This window comes from Chrysochloris asiatica, unplaced genomic scaffold (genome assembly GCF_000296735.1).
Source record: "Chrysochloris asiatica unplaced genomic scaffold, ChrAsi1.0 scaffold00310, whole genome shotgun sequence".
In the NCBI taxonomy this organism is placed as follows: domain Eukaryota; kingdom Metazoa; phylum Chordata; class Mammalia; order Afrosoricida; family Chrysochloridae; genus Chrysochloris; species Chrysochloris asiatica.
This window is the reverse complement of record NW_006408828.1, coordinates 2,865,726-2,885,491: the sequence shown is the minus strand read 5'-3', so window position 1 is coordinate 2,885,491 and position 19,766 is coordinate 2,865,726. Positions and strand designations below refer to the sequence as shown.

At 52.0% G+C, this 19,766-nt stretch overlaps 1 pseudogene; it reads left to right on the top strand.

Moving 5' to 3' along the window:
* The window catches only part of LOC102829020, an 88,206-nt pseudogene extending 75,167 nt beyond the window's left edge, over window positions 1–13,039 (top strand).
* Window positions 13,040–19,766: the final 6,727 nt, after the last annotated feature.

Below are 19,766 nucleotides of genomic sequence, written 5' to 3'. Positions count from 1 at the left end.
CAACGATCCTGTGCCAACCTCACAATCGTTGCTACGCTTAAGCTAATTGCTGATGTCATTGTATCAATCCATCTCGTTGGGGGTCTTCCTCTTCTTTGCTGACCCTCCACTCTACCAAGCATGATGTCCTTCTCCAGGGACTGGTCCCTCCTGATAATATGTCTAAAGTATGAGAGACAAAATCTCAACATCTTGGCTTCGAAGGAGCACTCTAGCTGTACTTCTTCCAACACAGATTTGTTTGTTCTTTTGGCAGTCCATGGTACCTTTAATATTCTCCTCCAACACCATAACTCAAATGCATCAATTCTTCTACTATTTTCCTTATTCATTGTCCAAGTTTCACATGTATATGAGGCTATTGAAAATAGTATAACTTGGGTCAGGCACACCTTAGTCCTCTTGAACACTCTAAAGAGGTCTTGTGTAGCAGATTTGCCTAATGCAATATGTTGTTTGATTTCTTGACTGCAGCTTTCGTGAATGCTGATGGTTGATCCAAGTAAAATGCAATCTTTGACAACTTCAATCCTTTCTCCTTTATCTGGTTGTTATTTATTGGTCCCGAGGTGAGAATTTGTATTTTCTTTACAACAGAACTCCATAAACCATCCTAGGCAACCAGTCTTGGAGGAGGAAAATATAAACAGACAAGGGCTTTTGATTGGATGCGCTCAGTTCAGTAGGCATTTCAGTCACTGGTTCAACAATATAGAGGGTATCCTCCTCAGGCTGAGAGAGGGTAAGACACACACCTAAGACCACACAGCTAAGAAGTGATGAGGCTACACTAGAAGCAGACAGCTGACTTAACAGCAGACTGCATGCATGTACACACATGCACACACATTGTATCATGCTTCCCACCTTCCTCCCCATTTTGCTCCGCTCCCTTCAAGTCTTGATATTGGTTATCACAGTGAAAAATGGCTTGCCTCTTGCTCCACCTGCCTCTGCCCCCATATTCAGTCTTTCCTGGAAGGGCTTGTTGTATGCCATCAAACTGACTTTTGACTCAGAGCCACCCCATGTGACAGAGAAGAAGGGAGCCACTGGGTGGGTTCCAACAGCAATCTTTCCTTTAACAGTTGAGCACTTAACCATTGTGACACCAGGCCTCCTTTTTAAAAGAGACTAAAATGAAGGCAACCAATTAGGAGGTTTTGTTTGAGGCCCCTCCGCTCCATGGGGGTGGGTGCAATCATCTGGAAACAAAGGAGAAATGAAGGAGGAGGAGAAAGGACTCAGAAGCAGTAGACAATAGTCCTCCCCTCCTGCCCAGGTCCTGGCTGCAAAAACCATTTGCCACCTCATCCCTGAGCTCTTACTCCTGGGGGCATTATAGGAGCAGCGCTGGATTGCGAACCACGACATTGGCAGTTCAAACCCACCAGCTGTTCCTTGGAAACCCTATACAGGGTAGCTGTGAATCAGAATCAACTCAATGGCACTTAACAACAACCTGAGTTTTAGGAGCCTTGGTGACATGATAGGATAAGCATTGGACTGCTAACTGCAAGGACAGAAATTCAAACCCACCAGTCACTCAGCAAGAGAAAAATGAGGCTTTCTACTCCTGTAAAGATTTGCAGCCTCTGAAACTTTATCTACAGGGTCCCTATGAGCTGGACTTGACTCACTAACAGTAGGTTTGGGTTATCTGAGCTCTTGTCAAGGAAGTTCAGCATGGCACAGTGAGATCGCGGGAAAGAGGGGTGGGAGATGGCCAAGATCTGCAGTCCAGACCAGTCCTTGATCCTGGACCAGTCTGGACCTCACTTCAGGAAGGAGTAGGAATGAAGAGGATTAAAAACCCTGGTGGTGACAGCCAAGAGGTGGCAACAAGTGAGTGCAATCTGTGGCTGTCAAACCAGGAAAGCCAGCAGTACTTTCATACCCATCTGCCACCCAAGGCTGCTGTGGCCCCTTCATAAACAAACCAAACTCTCTCCTGGGCCAGGGAACCTGGCTTCGCTCCATCCAGAGACATGGCCCCAGCCCCAAAGAGGGAAAGGGAGATGGTGATATGACTGCCACCTGACCCTGCAGGATAGGGGGCAAACATATCACTGCAGACTCAATGCACCAGGCATTCCCTTCACCATTGGTGGTCTCCAAAGATCTTCAAACTTGCCACCCACACTGCCCCTCTCATCTCCTCACCTTTGTCCCTGCTGTTCCTTCTCCCTCAAATTCCCTTCTCTCCCTGGCCAACTGTCATCTGTCCTTCAAGATTCAGCTCTATGAAACCTTTCCTAAGACTCTGCTGGGGTTAATGTTGTCAAAAATATACAACCCATGCTGAGCCTGGGGGCTCAGGACCATAGTTCTGAGGACTATTAGCCCTGGGGACACCATGGTCAAATGGCATAAAACGGAGTCCATAAAACTATGTTCTACAGCCTACTTTGGTGAGTATCGATGAGGATCTTAAAAGCCCATGAACGGCCATCTCAGCTGAAACTATTAGTCTCTGCATGTGTGGAAAAAAGAAGAGCAATAAAAATTAAAGAGGCTTGGAATCAATTCGTCCAGTGGACTAACAGAACACATAATATCACTCTCCATGACTCAGAGACCAGAACTAGATGGTGCCCAGACATCAATACCAAGTACTCTGCAAGGGATCACATTAGAAGGCCCCAGACAGAGCAGGAGACATGTGGGGAAAAACTCAAAAGTATTTTTTTTAAAAAAGGGGGTGGAGGGGCTTACTGGTCATAAAGAGACTGGGGGAACCCGAGCTTCTGGGCCTCAGTCAGCCTTCAGGTCTGGAACGGAGCTCAGCCTGGTTGATTCGGGGTATATGCGGGGGACAACAACACTAGCGAGATATGCTCACCATGAAATGATCGACCATTCCAGATCAAAAGGGCAACACACTTATCTAAGGACAAGGTTCAGAGTGCTTGGGAAGAAAGGTGGAATGAAATAGGAACCATAAAGAAAAAGTGGAATAACTGTCATTCCATGTAGGGGATTACAATCATTGAGATGAAGCAAAGTGTGAGATTTGCTGGATGTAAAACTGATGATCTGCTCTGTAAGCCTTCATTCAATTCACAATAAAAAGTTTCAAAAAAATTAACAACTCAGAACACCATTAACAGACGGCTATGTAGGTTTCGCCTTCAGCCTGTTGTTGTTATGTGCCGTGGAGTCGGTTCTGACTCATAGCATAGGGTTTCTGAGGCTGTAAATCTTTACAGGAGCAGAAAACCTCATCTTTCTCCTGCAGAATAGATGGTGGTTTCGAACTGCTGACCCTGAGGTTCACAGCCCATTTCATAACCACTACAATACCAGAGCTCCCTTTTGGAAGAAGTGCAGCCAGAGTGCTCCTTAGAGGCCAAGATGGCCAAACTTCATCTCTCATACTTCGGACCAGTCTCTGGAGAAGGAGGGACCAGTTGCTGGAGAAGGATCTCATGTTTGGTAAGGTGGAGGGTCAGAGAAAAAGAGGAAGACCCCTGGAGAAATGGACTGGCCAAGTAGCAGCATCAATGGACTCAAGCGTGGCAACAATAGTGAGGTTGGCCCAGGATCGGGCAGTGTTTCATTCTGCTGTGCATAGGGTCGCTATGAGTCAGTACCGACTCAATGGCACCTAACAACAACAACATCCAAGCCCTAACTTGGTCCCTTAGGCTCTGGCCAGGTCCGGCCACCTTCAGCCATGCCCGTCCAGTCCTCGCCCTGCCACAGTCTCACCCATATGCCTTGGTCATTCTTGCAAGCTCCACTTAACTCTCCCCTGGCTTTCACAGACTGTTCCCTGGCCATGGCTCTCTGTTTCTAACCGCGCCCTGAGCCCACTCCTTAGCCTTGGCCCGGCCCCCTGGCACCTGGCCTCACCCCTGATTCGGCCACCTGACTTTCAAAATCTCAGCATGACTCTTACCTTTCCTCTGGGCCTTGAAAGTTCCCCCAGAGACCCTATTCCCAGGTTCTATTTCAAGGTCCCTCAGCTGGGAGCGCAGGAGTCAGCACAGCCTTCTTCAGCTTCTCCCTGGCTGCATCCTCTGCTTCCGGATCCGATGGCTGGGATATCCCCACCCGAGCAGCCAGGTAAATGCCCCCTCCCCTGCCCAACGGCCCCGCCCCTCTCTGGTCCTCTGCCTCCTCCTTATCCGACCTGCGCCTCCAGCAAGCACTAGGCTTCCGTACTTTTACTTCACTAATTTTGGGTAAGACTTGCTGCCCCCATTTTACTGGCCAGGAACAATCTGTCCAGCCCTTGTGCTGATCTCTGAGGCTGGGCCTCTGGGCCTCGTTTTCTCCCTGGACTATTGGAGGAGACTTCCAGTCCAGCCCCTCCTCAGAAGGTCCCAGTAAGATCTGGAATCAATAGAATGAATACTGCACTTGTATGCATGTCTCTTGCCTCACCTAATCTGAGCCCTGCCCAATGCTGCCTTTACTTAAAGTTTGATGTAGATTCTCAGCATTCATTCTGATGCTTTAAAAATAATGCTTTCATTGTAACCATGGCAGTGAAACAATATAGGATGAGATGAATGTAAAACTAATGTTCTCCCATGTAAACTGTCACATAATTCACAATAAAACCTAAAAATAATAATAATAATGCTTTCAAGTATTATTTACTGGGATTTGGGGACGCCTCCCTAAGGTTTGCACCTGAGACAGATGTCTCTCTGCCCTCACCTAGTCCCAGCCCTGTCTAGTGATCATACAACACTCAGGGACTCATCTGCCACCTGCCAAGATCATCATCCCTGTCTCAACCATTTGTACGGTCTCTATTGTAATCTTTATCTTTTAGAAGTCTGGGTTTTGTTTACTATTACCTGGGCAAAGATAACAGTAGTGCAAAGGCTTTGAAGCAGCAAAGTGCTTGACAGGTTTTGCGGGGAGGGGGCCGGGGGTGGAAGGTGGGGGGGTAAGGCCAGTATGGCCAGAGCAGAGCAGCCAGGAGCTAATGGTAGGAAATAAAGCTACGGTGGAGGCAAGGGCAGACCATGTGGGACCTCAAAAGCCTTGAGAAACAGGGGAAATGGTTAGAACATTCATTTCTAAAAGAGCCATCTGACTACTGTGTGGAAAAGTGAATGTGGATGGGTCGGGACAGAAGCAAGGAGACCAGTAAGGAGGTAGTAACCCAGGGTAGAAAGGAGCTCCGGTTACGAATCAGACTGCGAACTTCAGGGTCAGCAGTTCGAAACTACCAGCTGTTTCTGCTCCCATAAAGATTTACAGCCTCACCCACACTTGTAGATAATACCCATTTATCCTGGCTTCAGTGACTGGATGATCAGAGCTCAACCAGAATTAAAAAGAAGAGGGGGAAAAAAAAGTATTCTCATACAATTTGATGAACTTGACCTACACCTATGGAAGCAGTAGCTCAAAAGAGGGAACAAGTCCTTACAGCAAGAATCATTCCCACCCCCTCCACACACAGAGTAGACAGGGATGGGCAACTTAGACATTGGCTACCCAAAATGGGGGAGCGGGGGCTACAAAGGCAAGAAGTAACTGGCTTACAAGTTTTCAAGAGGGAACCTAGATCCAGAGGGCCTGGAGGAAGGTAGAATCTCCAGTGAGTAGTATTCAATCTGACTAGGCGGGGCTGATGCAATGAAATGCAGACGGGTCTCTTGTGATACAATAGTGAATAATTGTTATCAGGACTGATTGTGAAGGTCGGAAATGTAAAGGTAGATGTTTTATAGCAAGGAGGGGAGTGATTAACTTTTCAGTCTAGGAGCAGAGGTCCTTAGGACCATCAAGGGAGAAGAGCAGAGAGCAGGACCCTACCCAGAGAAGCAGTGATGCCTGAAATGGAGCCAGAGATGATGACGTGGAGCGATGGAGCAGCCGGAGACTTTAGATCCAGAGAGGGAGAGCGACTGTGTGCTGAAGACCTGGGGGGTACGGGGGAAGGATTGCATGGAGGGGATTGTAACCATGGCAATGAGATGATATAAGATAGAATGAATGTAAAACTAATGTTCTCCCATGTAAACTATCACATAATTCACAATAAAACATTTAAGAAAAAAAAAGATTTACAGCCTCAGAAATCCTATGCAGGGTCACAATGAGTTGGTACGGACTTCACAGCATGTAACAACAACAATCCAGGGGAGAGGTGACAACAGTTGCATTCTGGGTAGATTTAAGGAAGAGAATTCGATTTGGGATGTGAAAGAAAGGTAACTCCCAAGTTTGTGACCAGAGCAACTGGAAAGAAGGATGGGGGGGCCATCTACTGAAACTGGCAAGCCTGAAGATAGAGCAGTTTGGGGTTTGGAGATGAGTCATGTCTGCGATGATTCTAGACATCCCAAAGAAGCTGTCAGCAATAATGACAGCGAGAACAATAAGCCTGGTGTTCACTCAGAACCAGGCACCCTTCTTTTGCTTATGTATTAAGTCATACCATCCCCATAACAACCGTATGACATAAGGGCTATTATTATCTCCGTATTGTAGATGAGGAAACACCGGATTGAACAGCCTGGTGGTTCAAGGGACTGGAGAGAGAAATGTGGGAGTCATTTGTGTACGGGTGTAACAAGTTCACCTGGGGAAGGGGTGTGTGTGAAGGTCCAAGGTCTGACTAGGGATACTCCACAGTTGGTTGTTGTTAATTGCTGTCGACTGGTTTCCGACTCATAGCGACCCTGTAAAGGGTTTCCGAGGAGCAGCTGATACGTTTGAACTGCCAACCTTGTGATTTGCAGTCGGGAGCTGATACACAGTGTCACACCAGAAGTCTAAAGTTTAGAAGGTAGGAAGATGGGGACATTGAGGAAGAGCAGCCAGGGAAGTAGTAAGAGAACCAAGAGGGCAAGTCCCCAGAGGCTAATGACAGAAAGTATTTATAAATGTGACCCCCCACCATTGAGTCTATCCCAAGTCACATGACCCACTAGGACAAAGCAGAAGTGCTCCATAGGGTTTCCGAGACTATAAATCTTTATGGGAGCAGAGAGCCTCATCTGTCTCCCAAGGAGCAGCTGGAGGGTTTGAACCACTAACCTTGTGGTCAGAGGCCCAATGCTTAACTCACAGTGCCACCAGAATATGATTAATTGAGATCAGAAAATGAGGCAACGATTGTGGTTCAAGTATTGGCCACTGAATTGTTCCGTGCCCTTTGATAAGTCACTGAGCTTCCGTTTTTTCCATTCTGTAAAATGGATCACTAAGAATCTCCCAGTCTCTGATCCCTATGGGATTCCAAGACTACTGACTGAGTCAGGGTCACCATCAGCCAGTCCTCTCCTGTCTCCTAGCTCCTGCTCTTATTCCTCCCCACCTCCCCACACCTTCCACCACTTACCTCACCAGAATGATCCAGTTCATAATCTATATGTTTGCCTCCAAGCAAGTCCCCTCCCGCTGAAACAGGCTAGTAAGGGGAGGGAGGGTGGAGATTACTATAAATACTTGTCCTTACTTCCTGGGGTTCACCCCTTACCCCACCAATCTGCTTAATTGCTCTCCTCTGGGCCAGGCCCCTGGCTTCAGCCCAAAGATCAAGCGGGTCGGGTCGAGTTGCAGCTGAGGGAAGGAAGAGGGTACCTGTTAACCTCTAGAACTGAGAGTCTCAGAAATTGATTTTCCCATCTGGAGAAGGTAGGACTAGGACTTAGACCTGAGAGGATACAAGGGCCTGGCACTGGGGGCCAGAGAGTGCAGGGAGATGGTTAGCATGATCACATATCAAACTGAAGGCGTTCTAGAAAAGACAGTCCGGAACCACCCAGGATGTTCCTCAGCAGCCAGTCAAGTGAGGTGCTCTGCGTCAGTAGGCCCACGATAAAAGAAGTTTGGGAAACTCTGCAAGCTCTCCCTGCTTTTCAAAGGCCCTCAGGAGTTCTGGTGTGGCGCTATAGCAAGCACTTTCCATAAGATCAGTTTGAACTGCAAGGTCGATGGTTCAAACTCACCAGCTGCTCCTTGGAAACCCCACAGAAGTCACTATATATTGGAACCGACTCAACAGCCCTTAACAACAACAAAGGTTGAGGCAGTAGAGAAACCCATATCAAATTTCCCACTTTATTTCTTAAAAAAAATAAATAAGCCTTTTTTCTTATCATTAACACCCACTAACATACTGCAAAATAGACTCTGGAGAACACCAGGCTAACCTCCTCTCCAGTTTTACTTCCTGAAAATCTGAAGCTTAGAAAAGGGGAGTGGTGGACCCAAGGTCACACAGAGCTGAGTCAAACCTCAGGTCTTCCAAGAACATCAGCGATGGGAGAACCTTTGATGTCATCTTCACCTTCATCCCCTTCCCATTTATACAGATGGGTACACTGAGGTAGCAATAATGGGTTCAAGCATAACAACAATTGTGAGGATGGCACAGGACCAGGCAGTGTTGTGCATAGGGTGGCTTTGAGTTGGAACCAGCTCGACGGCCCCTAACAACAACAACAACAACAACAACAGATTGAGGCTGAAAGACAGTGATGGTTCAGGGGTAGAATCCTCTCCTTCCAATGCCGGAGACCCAGGTTCGACTCCCAGCCAGTCCACCTCATCTGCAGTCACCTGTCAGTGGAAGCTAAGCTGCAGGTTGTTATGAGGCTGCACCATCAGCGGAGCTTCCAGACTAGAAAAGAAGGTCTGGCAATTTACTTGTGAAAATCAGCCAATGAAAACTCTGTTGGTCAGCCACACAGTAGATAAGAGGACAACAACACCAGAGAGGTACACATACCATAGAATCAAAAGGGCAGCATTTACCGAAGGACAAAATTCAGAAGAAGGGTGGGGAAAGGAGGAGGAATGGAGGCAGGAAGTGGGATAAGTGATATCACATTGAGGAGACTGCAGTCGCTGACATGAAACCATACAACAGGGTTTGTTGAACGTAAAACTGATGATCTACTCTTGATACACAATAAAACCTTCACTCAACTCACAAATAAAAAAGGTTTTTTTATAAACCTATAGGAAGTCTCTGGGACCATCAAGGGAGAAGAGCGGAAAGCGGACCCTACCCAGAGAAGCAGTGAAGCCAGAGATGGAGGCAGAAACAATGACGTGGAGAGATGGATTGGCTGGCACTCTAGACCCAGAGAGGGAGAGGGGCTGTGTGCTGAGGACCACCGGGGGTGGGAGGGTGGGGGCAGGCTTGGAGAGTACACCCTTTGGTTGGTTGATGATGCATAGAGGGGATTGTAACCATGGCAATGAAATGATATACAATAGGATGAATGTAAAGCTAATGTTCTCCCATGTAAACTATCACATAATTCACAATAAAACATTTTTTAAAAAGAAAGAAAAAAAAAACAAAAAAACCTATAGATCACCATAGTCCAAATTCCATTATGCAAGGAGTCGCCTGAGTCAGGGCTAATTTGAAGACAGCTTTAGGATAAGCACTGGACTGCTAACAATAAGGTCGGCGGTTCAAACCCACCAGCCTCACCTCAGAAACCCTATACAAAGGTGCTATGAGTTGGAACCAACTCCATGGATGGCATTTAGAGACAGGCCATGACTCCTCTTCCACATAGTTCTAAAGTGGACCTCCAGTGGACTCCAGTAGTCTATTGCCCTAACATGCTACACAACCTCTGGACCCTGGTCAGACATACCTCCAAGGCCAGCTCCCACTGACCATGGCTCTATGTTTCTTCTCCTTCTATCCTATTCGCAGGAATTTCAAGGACTCTGGTCTACACTAAACCTTTCCCTGGTCCTCATCTTCTCTCCCCAACTAGATCATCAGCCCTGCGGTTTCTGGGCTCTGGTTTCTCCTGCCCCCTTCCCAGGGTCAAGCACTATTCCCTTTGGGGTGGGACTATATTACCAATCTGGAGGAAGTAGGAAGTGCTATGCACTGCACTGTGTGGTTTTGCAATCAGTGACTACTGGCTGAAAGCTTGAGAAGCCGCAGGGATTAAAGAACTGGGCTGCTAACCAAAAGGCCGGCGTTTCGCACCCCTCCCCCACCTTATGGGCAGTCTTATAGGGTCATTACGATTCTAAATCAACTCACATAGTGGGTTAGACTGAAAACTCAAGAGGCCTAGTCCACCATTGCAGGGTGAAGGAGCAAAGGGTCGCCACGAGGAGAGTAAGTAGTGGGTGGGTTCTTATTCATGTCCTTTCCCCGACCCCGGGTGCGTTTCAGAGTCACCCCACTGACAGCTACGGCAAAAAACTGGAGCAAGAGGGTGGGTGCTCAGGAAGGAGGTTCACACACCTCAAAGAAAGGCTCACCCAGAAGTGAGGTGAATAGGGGTCCATGAAGGTCTGCCTCCCACTGTCCAGAACCCAGACAGGCTCAGCCCGGCTCCCCACCTCCCTGCTTGCATTTCCTGTCGGGAGATGTGCTAGCTTCTCCCTTTCTGAGCCTCCCTTTCTATGGTAGAAGGGTGTGGGGGGCAAGAAGAGGCTGCCCCTTGCCCCCCCAGGGCCACACTGTGCCCCCAGACTGGGCAGGTCTCTTCTCCGTGTCCTCAGGGCCCCAGCTTCTCACAAACCCCCAACGTGCCCCGGAGGGAAAGGAGGCTCTAGCCGGCAGGCCCTTCCCCCTCCCGGGCCTCCAGCCGCAAAGCTCAGGCCCTAACTCAATTGTGCCCCATTAATCAAGGCGTGTGCAGGCTGCGGAGTAAACAGGCGGTCTCCGAGGTCCTCCATCCTCATCAATCCCTGCCCCGGCGGGCGTCCTACAGCACTGGGCCTTCCAGGAGGCGCCAAGGGGGCGAGCAAGGGGGGCTGTGGGACTTTAACAGGCAAACAGCTGGTTGCACCCACAGTCCAGGGAACTGGGCTTGGAGGAAGGGAAGTTTTGTGGATATTGACATTTGGGGTGATCTTTAGGATAGGTTGATTGAGAGTCAACTGCCTAGCTCTGGCATCTACTGGCTGTGTGACTTTGGACTGGTTACTGGACCTCTCTGGGCATCGTTTCTTCATTGAGAAAATGGGGATAATTCCCCCACCATTAAACCAAAAACTACGCCATCAAGTTGATTCTGACTCTTAGCAACCCTGTATAAACTGTAACTCTTTACCAGAGCAGGAAGTTTCGTCTTTCTCCCACTGAGCAGCTGGTGGATTAGAACTGCTTGTAGTTAGCAGTCTAGTGCTTATCATACAGTGCCACCAGGGCTCCTTTCGCTACCCCAGTGTTGTTGTTGTTAAGTGCCGTAGAGTCGGTTCCGATTCATAAAGACCCTTTATAGAGTTTCCAAGGAGTGGCTGGTGAGATTGAACCACTGATCTTGCTGTTCAAACCCACCTTGCAGTCCAGCGCATTAACCCACAGGTCCACACCAGGACTCCTTCTACTCCATTGTTGTTGTTGTTGTTAAGTGCCATCAAGTCGGTTCCGACCCATAGCGACCCTGTACAGGGTTTCCAAGGGTGTAAATCTTTACGGGAGTAGAAAGCCTCATCTTTCTCCTGCGAAGCGGCTGGTAGTTTCGAACCGCTGACCTTAAGGTTCGCAGCCCGATTCGTAAACCACCACGCTACCAGAGCTCCTCTACCCCATTGTTGTTGTTGTTGTTATGTGCCATCGAGTCGGTTCCGACCCATAGCGACCCTGTATAGGGTTTCCGAGGGTGTAAATCTTTACGGGAGTAGAAAGCCTCAGGTTTCTCCCATTAGTAAGGTTTTAAACATTTTCTTGTTGTTGTCTTCAAGTGGATTCTGACTCATGCCTATTGCATGTGATACTGAGTAGAACTGTACTCCATAGGGTTTTCTTGGTTGCAGATCTCCAGGCTTTTCTTCCGTGGTGCTGTTGGTTGGGGTCCTACCATCACCTTTCAGTTAGAAGCCTAACACGAATCATTTGCACTACCCACAATGCGCTATTACAAAGATTAAATGAGTTAAAATATGTAAAATACAAAAAACAGTGCTGACACATGCTTGATGCTATGTATTTGCTAAATAAATGTGACTACAGAATGAAGGGCGAGCTGAGCAACTTCCAAGCAAAGATTACTATCCATCTGATAGATGGCCCAGAGAGTTCCCAGCTAGTTAATGCCAAAACCTACAAACTGTGAAGCAGGTAAGAGGGCAGAGTGAGATAACCTAACATCTCTGGGCCTCCGTAGGGCGGGGAGGAGGAGGAGCACTATTTTATCCTCCCCTACGAAGAAAAATGGGTGCTCAGCACGAGATACCCCAGGCCCAAGGCCGCTAGGGGGCGCAGCAGGAAGCGCGGAGGGCTATGGGCACTGAGGCTTGCTCTGGGGAAGGGTCTCCAGGAGAGACGGGTAGGAGACCGAGGGCTTCGCCTCCGTGGGGACCCGGCAACAAGGCGCTCATACCCACGAGGTTTGAGGAAGGGAGTGCGCAGTTACAAAGCAAACTTCGTGAGGCCGTGGGCAAGGGGCTTTGAAATTGGCCCTGCTTCCGAAATCAGTCACGTCCCTGGGCGTGCGGAACCCGCTGTGCAGAGTCGGGGAGAATCCTTGGGGACCCTACTTGTCGCCCGAAGTCCCCCGTCCGATCTAGTCTGGCCGGATGTGGATACTCTGCGGCAATACGGGGTCCGGTCAATACGGACCACACGGTACAACAGTCTGCGCTCCTGACTGGTTGAGGGAGAGGCCGAGCCTCCAGAGCGCTGAATAAAGCGTCCCCTGCCTCCGTCCCCAAGTCCATCCTTGGAGTTGGGCGAGAGTCCACGGTGTTACCAACTCACAAGCGGCAGCCAGTGACCTGGACCCGAGGACCTGCCTTCATAGTTGGGTACAGAGAACTCTAAAGGGCCATTCTAGAGGAGCACAGCTTCCCCCGAGGCCCAGCCCGAAGGAGAGGCCGAGACTCTTCCGGGACGCGTGACCCCCGTCCCCGGCACTCCCCACCTTGCCCCGCGTACTCCTCTCTCAGCACCGGGCTACGTAGGCCAAGGCGCTGGCCGAGCCGGGGAAACACGCGAGAAGCCGCGCGCTGGGGTCGCAGCAAACCTTTGGGAGCTGCGCTCGAAGCTTCGCTTAGCGAGAAGAGGGACAGGGCTTCGGATTGGGAGCTCGCGGAGCCCAACTGGAGGGCGCTGTGTTGCTATGCGTTCCTCTAGCCAGAGGGGCCCCGCACTCACTGGAGATGAAGAAGTAGGGCGACCTGTAAAAGGAGGGGGTTCGTGTCTATCTGGCCTCAACCAGCCTCAAAACAAATTTCCCATTTCCAGAGGCTGCCTTTGTTGTAGCCGTTTGCGCCCCTGCCCTCGGAGCGGCGGGAACTGCGGGTCCCCTCGCGTGGCCTGCTCGACCCAAAGACCCTCCTGAACTTCAGCTTCTTGGAAATACGAGAACAAGTCTCTCCCAGAGTCCTCTCTGGGACGACGGACTTGAGAACCTAAGGCAATGGGGTGGGGTGGTCGTCGAGGATGGACCCCCTCAAGCAGTCCCGCTGCTTCCCTGCAGGGCTCCGAGGGCAAGTCGCCTCCCACAGCGACGGAGACCATTGCCCCTTGCCTCCTCTAGAGCGCACCGAGGACCACGCGACCTGTTGGGGGCAAGAAGGGCGGACCCCAGCCCTGGCCTCCTTTCTCCAAGGACAGAGGAAGCAGCAGTGAGACGCAACTGGGTTTGAGCTTTAGACGTGGGTTCAGTACAGGATCAGGGTTTAACTTGAGGGGCTGCGAGATTACTTCCTGCCTTAAATCTCCTCACCTTCAGCCCAGATCTTTTCAAAACGCTGTCCCACAAGTCACTGCTGCCCCTGAAACTGCAGTCTGCATGAGAGCCCAAGATGGCCCAAGCACCCTGACGGCACCCGCCAAGAGCGACCCCACGGAAGAGTGTTGGCTTGTAAATCTTTGAAGTTGCTAAAGTGCCATCAAGTCTTTATAGGGTTTCTGAGGCTGTAAATCTCTGCGGAAGCAGAAAGCCTCATCTGTAAAATGGGTATAGTAATATCCTCCCTCTTAGAGTTGTGAGAAGCAGACGAGTTAATGGATGTTGACAGCCTGGCATGTAGTAAGTGCTCAATGCCGGTTATAAATAACAACAACAATAGCTTTCACTTTTAGCTCGCCGCCATGGGGCAGACGGGCGTGCCAGGTTTAACCTGCATGAGCCCAACTAAACGTCAAACAAACGCTTCGGGAAGATATTGCTATCCTCCTCCCACGTCATTCAGGAGGAAACCGAAATCCAGAGAGGGGCACTAACACGCCCAGGCGGTGCAGCTGGGCAGAGGCGGAGCTGGATTCGCAGTCGGTGCAGCTTCTCTGCTCCCCCATGGCTAGCGGGCTCAGAGAGGGGACGAGTCTCGCAGGGCGACCTCGCATCCCCTCTGTCTCCCGATGGCCTGAAGGGGTGACTCTTCCACCAAGGCGACCAAAAATAGCAATTGGTAGAGATCCAGACCCTGGAGTCTTGCGTCCGCTTCTGGTCAGAGAGAAGTGGGACTAGCGAGAGTCAGGCCAGGCCGCGCGGGTCGGCCGAGGGGCGCGCGGAGGCGGGGCCGGACCCCACGTGCGCCGCCTGCCGCCGATTCGCAAAGCCCTTTGTCGCGAGCAGCCGCGTTCGTGCCGCACTCGGCGGCTTAAAATAAAGACAATGTTCCCAGCCTCCCTGCGGCTAAATCGGGCGCGGGTGCGGGGGCGGCGAGCGAGCCGGGCGGGAGCGCTTCTCCCGGCCCTCCCTCCCTGCTCCCCCCCTGCCTCAGTTTCCCCATCTGAGGGCAGTGGAAGTGAAAGGAGGCACATAGTAGAGGGGTCATCTCCCTGCCTCCGAACTTGAAGAGGAAGCTGCTTGGGACAGTGGGGGGCACTGGGGAGGAGACAGAGGAAAGCTGGACACCCTCCTCTCCCGCCCACAAAATAAGTGTTTTTATTTCTGAGGGGACGTGTGCAGAGGCGGTGGGAGAGGAGAAAAGGGACCAAGAAGATGGGGGAGGGGGGACAAGAAGGGAGCCTGAATCAGACTCGGAAATGGATGTTGAGTGTGGAGGCCTAACGCCCCCACCCTCAGCCACGTGTACGCACACAAGTACACGCAGCCCAACAGTGCACGCAGCCGCAGCCACAAAACCGGTTCAACCCAGCAGGGGGCACAGTGCGTCCGCATCACCGGCAGGGACCCAACCCCGGCCCACTGGGTGACCCTTGGAAGGAGGGGAAGGGGGGCTGCTCAGATTCTTCTCCAAGCTGAAGTGTACCCCCATTTCAGAAGGAAGGAGACTGCCCCAGCTGGCTTTGAGAAACAACCATGACCCACATGGACCTGCCACGTGTGCCCACTACTGGCTCCCGATGGCTGTTGGCCAAGCCCCAGGGGCTCTAGTTGTTGCGGTGCCTGGCTTCCTGGCACCCGGGCTCTGGGGTGAAGAAGTCCCAGGTCACCCTTCAGGCATCAGTCTTAGGAAGGGGGGGGGTGGTTGGTGGGTAAAGGGCAGGGGGAAAGGGTAGGGCATGTGGACCTCAACCCTTTGCCAGCTTCCAGAACCAGACATCCCAGTTCAAACTTGCCCTTCACACACCCCTCCCTGCTTGGCAGTTTTCTCATCTATATAATGGGGTTAATTGGTGATCCTGGTCTTTTCAAGTGGGGTGAAGGGATATCCCCACCTCTCCTCAGTTCTCAACTCCGCAGGAGGTCTCTGGGACCAGGGGAGAGGGAGACAGGACCCAGGTCTCTATGGCAAAGGGCCCCCAGGGGTTCTATCTCTGGGGAAACTCAACACCAAACCAGAAATCCAAGCCAGCCTTGGGGGGCGGCAGGGTGCTGGCCAAGCAGTGAGACTGAAAGGGGGGGGGGGGGAGGATGGGCAAGTTCATCATTTCCCAGGTATACACCTGTGAACCCTGAGTGGGAGTTAGGGGAGACAGAGTTTGACAAGCTGGGAGGAGAGCTGTCTATCTGCCTGTCTGTCTGTCTCCCAAGTGGAAGCTGGAGGTGGAGCAGGCAGGGTGGCAGAGGCTGCCTCCCTTGTCGGAATGAACAAGTTCCATAGTTGGGCAACACTCAGGCGCACACTGAATACAGAGACACATCTACACATGTGTGCTGGCTTCAGACCGATGGAGTGTGCTGGCTCCAGACCCCTGCATTGACACACTCAGCTCCCTCTGGGAGCAGGCAAACAGCTCCCAAGTGTCCCCACAAACCAGACACGCATCTACACTCAGACCCCAGCTTACTGCCCAGCCCTCGAGCACGTCCCGCTCAGCGTCCAGGCGGGCGCACCCGCCCTCTGGGTCTGTTCCAAGTTAGAGCCTATCACGTGAGGCCCAATGTGTCATTTCCAAACAGAAGGAATCTAGCTCCTTCGCAGCAGGGAGGAAGAGCAGGGTGTGTGGCTGGGTAGGTGGGTGGGTGCGTGGGCACGTGCAAGGGAAGGGTGTGTTTGAGGGAAATAGACATGTGAATACGGGGCATGTGTGTTGGGGCATGGTGCATGCAGGTGGGGGGGGGGTCTGAAGTTGGGTGGGGGAGGAGGCCAGGGGAGACAGTGTGCCTTTGTGAGGGTGTGTGTGTGTGTGCCGCTGGGTATGTGTGTAGTGGGTGTGGGTGTTTGTCTCCCAGTATCCGCCTTCTCTCCTATCCTGGACTTTTAGCCTTCCTGGGTTCGCCTTCCTCATGTCCTGCCCCCTCCCTCTCATGGCTCAAATTGGGTGCCCTGGTGGAGGAGGGGGACATGATCCAGGACCCAGTCCAACCCCAGACGCTGCCTGAGGCTTCCCTCCAGCTCCCCCTCCCTTCCTTTCTCCCTTTCCTCCCTCCCTCTCTCTCTCTCCCTTCATCCCTCCCCCCCCCCAGGCTGGCGTGCCAGGGGGTGGGACATGCCAATCACTGGCTGTGCCTCTCCTGCTGCCAGCACAGGGCGCAGCTCCCCCCGGGAGCCAGGTGTTTGGGTCCCTGAAGACGCTGCCGGCCCCCAGGGAGGCAGTGGGTCTGAGGACCCTAGAGACCCCTCTCCAGTCCCATGTGAGTAGATTTTGAAGGATTTGGGAGGGGCTCACTGAGGTGGGGGCAGGGCAGGGACCGGGACTAGAAGGAAATGGAGGTAGACCCCAACGGAGGAAATGACCAGGGAGGGGTCGAGAGACCAAGGGGGGTTCTGTACCATTTGATACTGACTGCTCCAGATGCCCCGTCTCCTGGTTTTGAGTGGATACATCTGATGTTTTCCCGGGGCTTAACTGGCAGAGGAGATGGAGACCCGCTTTGGTAAGCTGGACCTGGAGCCCAGAAGAGTTTTAGTGTGCAGTGCAGCAAGCAAAGCCCTCCTTCACCTCAGAGGGCAGCGTGGGAGGGACAAGGAGCCAGGAGGCAGCCCTGGTCACCAGCATCCTGTGGGAGGTTGACCCTCCTTCATTGGGGAGCCAGCCCCCAAACCTCCTCTTCTCCTTCCTCAGGGCACCCTGAACCCCATCACCCCCATCTACCTTCGGCACCCCCAAGATGGACTGAAGCAGGCTGCTGGCCAGACAGACAAACTGGATGCCAAGGTGGGTGTCAGCCAGAAGCCAGCAGGAGTCCAGGCCAACAGCCCCAGGACTCTCCGGGGACAAATGGGCACATGGACAGTCACACCAGCCAAGGAACATGGCCCTGGTGTGTACAGGGTCCCAAAGAGTCTGGGGCTCCTACCAGGCAGGTCTGGGTCCTGCGTCCATGGCTACTAATGGGCAACCACACCAGGTCCCCATCCCAGTGCCCCCAGACTTCATTCACAATGCGGGTACAGGTTGGGGGTCAGGAGTGTAGGATTCTTGTAGAGTTGCCAGTTCCTGGACTGGCAGGTGGAGAGTGGACAGTCACCTTTCCCTGGGTTATTCAGACAAGTGCTGCTTAGGGGTTAACAATGCCAGTGGAGATGGGGCTCAGCTCTTCCCACAAACCTACCTGCAGCTCCACCCAGACTCACCCAAGGCCACCTGCTTACCTGGCCGGAAGGAGCCAGGCTGCCTGCTCTAGCTGGACAGTCTCCTGTCCCTGGGTAATCAGCTGCTCACTGAGCTGTCAGATGAGCATTCCCTGCCCCCTGACCTCAACCACTAGGCAAGCCAGAATCACAGATGGCCCCTGAGATATTGAGGACAGAGGAGGAGAGAGCGAAATGGATCTGCAGAAGGTGTACAACTTGGCTTCCAGGCTGGAGCCAGAGGTCTGAGCACTGGATCCCAGACGGGCAAAGAGGAGTTGAGGGCATCTAAAAGGGGCTAGGCAGAGGTCTTCCCACACCGAGAAAGGGCTCTCCATTGTACAGATGGAGCGACTGAGGCTGGGGAAGGGACCTTCTCATGGTCACAAAATGGAGATTTAGGGGTCCAGTTGGGTTTGGACCCCATTCCCCTCACCCTCAGCGCAGCACTGTGCACCCACTTTGCTCAACAGGCGGGTGGGGGATGGGATGGGGGAGCTGCAAGCTCTGTGAGGCGGTAGAGGTGGGTGAATCGAGTTGGGTTTCTGCTCTGCTGTGGTACCATGGTGATGCTGAGAAGGATGGGGGAGGGAGAAGAGAGAAGAAAGGAAATGGGGAGGGGAGGGTAAAGAGCCAAGATCAGGGGCACACAGAGTTTAGAGTGAGGGGCCACACTGGCAGCAGGCTCTGCTAGGTTCTGGCATGGCCCGGCTTAAGTCTGCCGACCGGTTAAGGTCCTTCAACAGTGAGCAGATCTGGTACTGGTTTGGGGCCGTCTGCCACTCCTCTTCCGGCTTAGCAATGCATTGATACAGCATTGAACTGATGACTACCGCCCTCAGCAAAGCAACTTGGCACTCCCAGTGGTAACTGTGGCGCTTTGACATGTATGAACTGTATGAGTTGCTTCCCTTGTTCCTAAGGCCAGGTATCAGCAGTGGGAGTTTTAGGCGCCTTGAATAGGTGAAGAGATCTTCCGAGAAAAGGCAGCCCAGGGTGAGAGAGAGCTGGCTGGAGTCCCAGGTATCCCTGCCCCACAGCTATTCCGCACACCTTCATCTCTCAATACTGTGTATTCTCCTCAGTTCAGGTTCTGCCAGCTTCCAGACCCCAATTCAGAGCATAAGCTCCACTCCTCCCTTTAGACTCTCTTTCCCAGGACACTCTCATTCTGTCTTCCGCTTTTCTGATCCTTGGCCAGTGGTAAGGTTCAAGAACCCTGAGAAAGAGACCCCCTTCCCATTTCTCTCTCCTTGTCTCCCCTCATCTCTTTGCCTACCCTCCCCAGTGGCTCTCTCCCCTCCCACTTGCTCTGCTAGCCAGATTCCCTAGCCCCTGGGGATTGGTCCAGGGCGCTGTCGGTCAACAGTCTGGCCCGTTGCACTGGAGACTCTGACCTCATTCCTTAACCCTTTGAGCCCAGACTGACTTTCTGCTCTCCTCACACTGACAGGTGCCTGTCCTGTCACCTCACCTAGCTTCCCAGAAACCAGCAGACCAGCCAGGAAGGCAGGGGTTCCTCAGCCCATTTTACAGACCAGGATGTCTTTGGTTGTCTTCCTCCTTCCTCTAGCTGGGCAGGAGGCAGAGGCCTGGCAGTTCTGGGGATCAGATGCTGGAAATGTGGAGGAGGCTCTGGGCCATGCTTTGGAGCAGAGTTTCAGATCTTTATTCCACAAATATTTGCTGAGCATCTACTGTGTGCCACACAGTGGGATGAAGCCAGGGAGGAGGCAGATACAGTCCCATCTCTGCGTCATCACATATTACACAGACAGACCACAGACACTGCCACACTCTAAAGGGAAGCCCGGGTCCTCAGTGTCGCTGACTGACTCAAACTAGCTGAGGTGGACAAGGAGGCTGATGAACCCTCCGTCCCCACAAGAGAAGTTCTGAGTAAGGGTTTCAGAGGTTGGTCTCTGGATGCA